Source organism: Grammomys surdaster, unplaced genomic scaffold (assembly GCF_004785775.1).
Source record: "Grammomys surdaster isolate TR1022 unplaced genomic scaffold, NIH_TR_1.0 142, whole genome shotgun sequence".
Taxonomy (NCBI): Eukaryota; Metazoa; Chordata; class Mammalia; order Rodentia; family Muridae; genus Grammomys; species Grammomys surdaster.
The window spans coordinates 425,749-431,748 of NW_021604600.1; positions in this window are offsets into that span (position 1 = coordinate 425,749).

Here is a 6,000-nt window from a genome sequence, read left to right on the forward strand (position 1 = left end):
TGCTGAACTGCTGGTCTGTCATCGTATGCAACCTCTCTCTCTGTGACCTGCAGGATTTTGTCCTCTAGCATTCCTGGCACCCCTGTGCAAAGCACACACTTTTAGCCCTTCCATGGACATGCTGCATTAACAACCATCTTACAGCCAAGGTAACGGAGGTCCCGGGAGGCTACAAAACTAGCAGCTTGTTTCAGATTGCACAGGTTTCCCCCACCCCCAGTGGAGCAAGAATGGGGGTTCCTGAGTCCAGAGTGGGCACTCTGCTGCTTTAACACTCCCTCAATCTGTTAGTTCCCCTCCCTTCTTTTCTTTGATTTTTTTTTTTTGGTTTTGTTTTGAAATAAAGGTTTGGTATTCAGCTTGGCCCTATTGAGAGATGGTGGAACCTTTAGTGGGTGGGCCCAGTGAAAGGCTTTAGGTAATTGGGGCTGTGCCCTGGGAGGGGATAGTGGGGACTTTAGTCTTGTTCTTTTTCTTTTAAACTTCTTAATCTCATTCTCCTTTTGTGTGCACATGTGTGCATGTGTTTCTATGTGGAGATACACATGTGTGTGGGGGGGGCAGAGGTGATCATCCTCAGAAACTGGCCATCTTTTTTGTTTGTTTGCTTGTTTGGTTTTTGAGACAGTGTCTCACTAGATTGGGCCTCAACAAGTGGCCTAGACTGGCTGTCCACTGAGTCTCAGGAACCCTTTCTCTCCATCCTCGGTTCCAGGATTATAAGCACATATCACCACACTGTGGTTTTTTTTATGGTTAAGATCAAATCCGGGTTCTCAAGCTTGCAAAATAAGGACTTTGCTAATTAAGCTATCTCTCCTGCCCAAGACTCAGTTTCTAATAAAAGCCACAATTTATATATGCTAGTCACATGCCTGCCATTGCAATATGAGTTTTGAATACGTGATACCATGTGCTCTTCCCATTAATCATATAGGCTATAGTTTACAATAGTTCCCAATGGCCTATGTGCTAAATAAAGGTACTCAGCTTGGCCCTATTTAGAGATGGTGGAACCTTTAGGGGGTGGGCCCAGTGAAAGGCTTTAGGTAATTGGGGCTGTGCCCTGGAAGGGGATTGTGGGAGACTTTAGTCTTGTTCTTTTTCTTTCAGTTTCTAGCTGCTATGAAATTAACCAGAATCCTTTATTACCAATCCCAACAACATCATAATGTGTCATCACAGGCCTAAAGCAATGGTGTCAATCAGTCATGGCTTGAACCCCCCCCCCAAACTGTGAGATGAAAAAACCTTATCTTTTTATAAGCTGATGATTCAAGTATTTTGTTACAGTAAGGGTAGCTGACTAACACACTGTTCAAAGCATCTGCTTATCACGTGTCATCACGATCATCACTATTGTGTAGTAAAAAAAAGCCTTTGCATCAGGCTGATGTCAGCATGTATAGCAGTTCAGATGTTTTCAGATGTGTGTGAGAGTGGATCTCAATGGTTTCACCATTATCCGAAGTAAGTGGGTGATACTCAATTATACCATTGCCCTCAGTTTTCACACATGTCTCTGAATCTTTTTCATTCCATAAGAAGGCACCCTGAGAGGTGGCTGAGGATGTCATGGCTTTCTATAGCATTGATAGGAATCTAGTCTCCTTCCATTTCAGCTCCGTCATCCTTAGAGCATTTCACTGTTGTTTTTAGTTTGGCTCAGTTTGCTTTTCCTTCATGGTGACTAAATAGTTGCTCCACCTCGAGGTGTTGTGCTTATTTTCAAGATGAGAAAAATGAGAAGGGTGGAGGGCAGGACAATACCTGAGGGCCCTGCTTTATTTGTGCTAGGCACACTACTCGCTGTCACTAAACAAAGCGGCCCTATGGTTACTTCATCTCAGGGCACCCAGGGGAAGATCTTGTTTTATTTACATGTATGTATACCATGAACAAATAACAGGTTCCTGTGAGTGGGACAGGAGCAGAGAAAGAAAAGCCCAGCCAAGCATGCTACAGCATCCTCCCTCCAAGGAAGAGTGAGTAGGATCAGCCATGTGTGCTCCAGCATCCTCCGAGGATGGGTGAGCAAAAGCCCAGACAAGAGTGCTCAAGCATCCTCCGAGGATGAGTGAGCAGGCCTTGCAGAGTCAGTGCGGCCTGAGGCTTTTCTTCTTGACAAGCTTCACTCTGCTCTGTTCTGTCCCTAATCCTCACACAACCTACTTTTAAAAGTTGACATGCAAAGCAATGGTTTCCTTACAGCATCTCCTGTACACACTTTGTTCCCGGTTCCCTCCTCTCGCTGCCCTTCCACAGCCTCTGGGCCCCTCCCCTTCATACTTCCCCTCCCTCCAGTCCCTGCTTTACAGCCTTTGGAGAACGTTCATCATCTCTTTTTCTCAGATCCTCTAAAATTCCATTTTCCCAGCAAGATTTTTCAGCTTCAAAAGTGATGTGCAGACTCTTCCCATGTCTATTCCTCAAATGGAAATAAAATCATTTTAGAACCATGGAGCAGCCAGCGAGGAGAGACTATCTCCGCCTTGGACAAACCCTGGCAACACCAAGTTCGAATATGGATGCTGCTGGGCTGCGGAGAGCCCTATGGATGGGGAATTGGGGTGGGGGATGAGTACGATTTAATTATGCGATTAACTAGGCTCAGAGTCAAACCTCTCAACATGCTCCTAATTAATTGATCAGATACACCACCTGCTGACCTTCTCTCTTACAGGGGCTTCCCAGAATGCACTGGGTGAGGAGGGAGTAGACAGCCTGCTCAGGCTTGGGGAGCTGGGGAGTTTCCCATTAAGTGGGTATGCAGTCAATTAACATGTGAGCCCAGAGACCCTCTGAGCATGCCTAGTAATGGTCAATTAGAGCTGGTAGATGCGGACTGTGAGGAAGAGGGAGTCCTCTCTGTTTATTGATCCTCTATGAGGCTGTGGGGCACACAGCCAGTGGCAATTTCTAACAGCCATTTCCAGCTCAGATAAATAACGTATTCTGAGGACGCATGAAGTAGAAAAACAAGCATAGCTACAGAGTCTGGTACGGCCAGCTCAATAATGACTGGCATGTAGCTAGGAGGTGGTTTTGTAAAAATGATTTCAACTATAAAATTATGCACAACAGTAACGCACGACAGTCTTTCTTGGGTGGGTACCACGATGAGATTTGACTCAACCTTTACTTCCATTAGTCTGTCTCAGTGATCAAAGTAACGTGAGACAGTTCATGACCCAGATGACATTTCAGCTGAGAAAAACCTAACCCAGAGAGGCTCAGGGTATAAGACAAGTCACACAGCCCAGAAGCAATAGAAAAAGAACCCAAATGCTTTTGTGTCTGACCGAAGAGCCCATGCCTTTAATCCAATCATTCCACTAACACTAATCATTCTGTCATGTATTCCTGCTACCTTAGGAAGACTCGAGAATGCTAAAAAGTAGAGAAAAATGCTATTATCCTTAATTCCAACACGAAGGGACAGTCTGTGCAAGATATTTTAATCCTCTCCTCCTGTGTTCTTAGTTTCTGGCCCTGGGTTTGTTTCCCTTTCAACAATCCCTTTTCTTTTTTAACCCAGCAACAAAGCAATTAAGGCCCAGGGTAAATTGCTGACTCATAATGGACTGGTTACATGGTAGCTCTCCAGGTTAGGAGAGTGACAGGATCCAGTGGATTCATTGGAGGAAAGCAGATTTAGTGGTTTATGTGAGTGTGCGGATCCATTGCCAAGGGTTCCAATACTGTCATGGCCAAGCTTACACAGGGGAAGAGTTGTGTGTGGGTACTGGACTCCATGGAATAGACAGGAAAGCAGGCAGAAGGAGAGGCAGCTCTGACTGAGTGTGCTGTTCTGATAAAGGGGGAGGTGACAATATCCCCCTCATCCCCAAATCACAGCTTTTTGGGTCTAGCCTACACTCCTTTCAAGTATGTTTATAAAGTGAATCTTTTAATTTTGTCTTTTTTGATTTTCTTTTGCTGGTTAACTAGATGATCCCTGAAGCAAAAGAAGTACTGCTGACATTTGGGGGGAGCTTCCTTCCTCCTGAATGTGCATGCTCAGATGTAGAAAGCTGAGAATTCCCCCTGGGTCACAGCACAACCATCCTCGCTAGTTTATACAAAGCCACTCTTATTTTATTTATTCTCTCAGTTCCGTACGTACCCCCATTCCTAATCTCAGGTGCCTCCCACAGCACCAACTGTAATGGCTTATGTCTACATCCCTCGTGTGTGTTTGCTTGTATTCTACATATGTTAGATTTTAATATGCTAGCATGGCAGGATACCATCAATCTTGTTCTGCTGTCTACCCTTTTCTGTAGATACCAATATGTTATAAGTTCCCATTCCCCAGCTTTGCTGTCTTCTTATGATTCAAACCATTCTCCCTAGTTAATTTCATACTCACTTTCTTGTTATCACAATGAGATGGAGTTTAACTTATTTTAAGGCTAGCTTCCTAGCTTCCTACCAGAGTCCTTTCTTCTAGGAGACCATAGGAAGGAATAATTTCAAAATTCTTCAATGTTATGAGACACTCTTCTCACTATGAACAAGGAGGCATTTCCCAGCCTCTCCCAGTATCACCAAAGAAGAGGATGGATTGGATGACAGAGAGGATTCTGAGGTTTTAGACTTCTCTCCTGCACCCTGTGGCTGACCTCCTCTTATAGAAAGTTGGGGAGCTAGTGGAAACATGGGAGCTGGACAGCATGATGGAATTTATTCATGCCCTAGCTCCAGCAATTGGGAAGCCAAAGAAAAGACAGATGAATGGAAACATTAGGGCATTTAAAAAATCTATCATGGTTTTCTGCCTTGCGTTCCTTGATAATGGATGGCAGGGACCTCTACAAGTGTGTGTGTCCAGACACTCATAGTGTAACACAAGGAAAGGTTAGTCTATTTCCACATTGTGGCTCTGTCTTCTCTTTATTGGCCTCATTCTGTAGTAAGTTTTCACCAGAGGCAGGCAAGGATGACCATGGCTGCTCTAGGCTTACTTCACCTCCTTTGCAACCTCTAGCAGACAGACAGCTTTCCCAATCACTCCAATCAAAGTCCCCACATTCGTTTTCTTCACTGGTCAGGCCTTCTCTGGATTAGTCACTGTGGCAGGGCTTGCCATGGCCTGAGCCATATGAATGCAATTGGCTCCATCTCTAGATGGAAAGAGAAAGAAGAGGGTCCTATGTTTCCATTAGAAGAAAGGAAACAGATCATGGGGCAGACAATAGCCAACACACACACACGTATATACATACAAATATACATCAGCATGAGTCAAAGAAGGTCCTTAAAGTGTTCATATATGTGGTGGAGAGTAGGGACAAGAGGCAGGTGGCTGACGTAGATGAGCGAGATGACCCCACATATTTTAGCTGCTACCAGTGATGAATCTGAGTGTATAAAAGCAACCAGAAAATAAAATGCTGTCTTTAGAATTGAATAGACCTGGGTCCAAATCTCAGTGCCTATACTTTCTAATTGTTTGGTTCAAGCAAGTCTTTTTACATTGTGAGTTTCATTTTCCTTAATTTAACTTAGAGGTTCCTGTAAAAATATAAGGCAATGACACAAAGCAGTGGCGTGTCTGACCCAGTAAAGACTTTCCACCACTATAGGCGTTTGCCTTCCCACCACTAACGCTGCTTATTACAGTGTATCAATATGATTTATCAGTGCATCTGCATCCCTCACTCTGTGTGTATACTTTAAAGGGAGCTGTGGATAATTCATCAGTTTTGCTCAATAGCTAGAACTTAACTAGACACTAAATACTGATTAGATAAATGAATATTGCTTACTAGAGGCCTGGTTCAGAGTTAATTACATGGGTAATTGGTGATGAGCTTGACCCAGGAAACGTCATTCCTTAAGAAACTCCACACTGGGGGCTGGGGAGGTGACTTGATTGTTCTGTGAAGACCCTTGATCCACAACACCCATGTGAAAGCTGAGCATGGTGTCAGGATTTAATCTGAGCAGTAAAAAGAGAGGAGCAGGCAGATCCCTGACTCTTACTGAGCGGCCAGG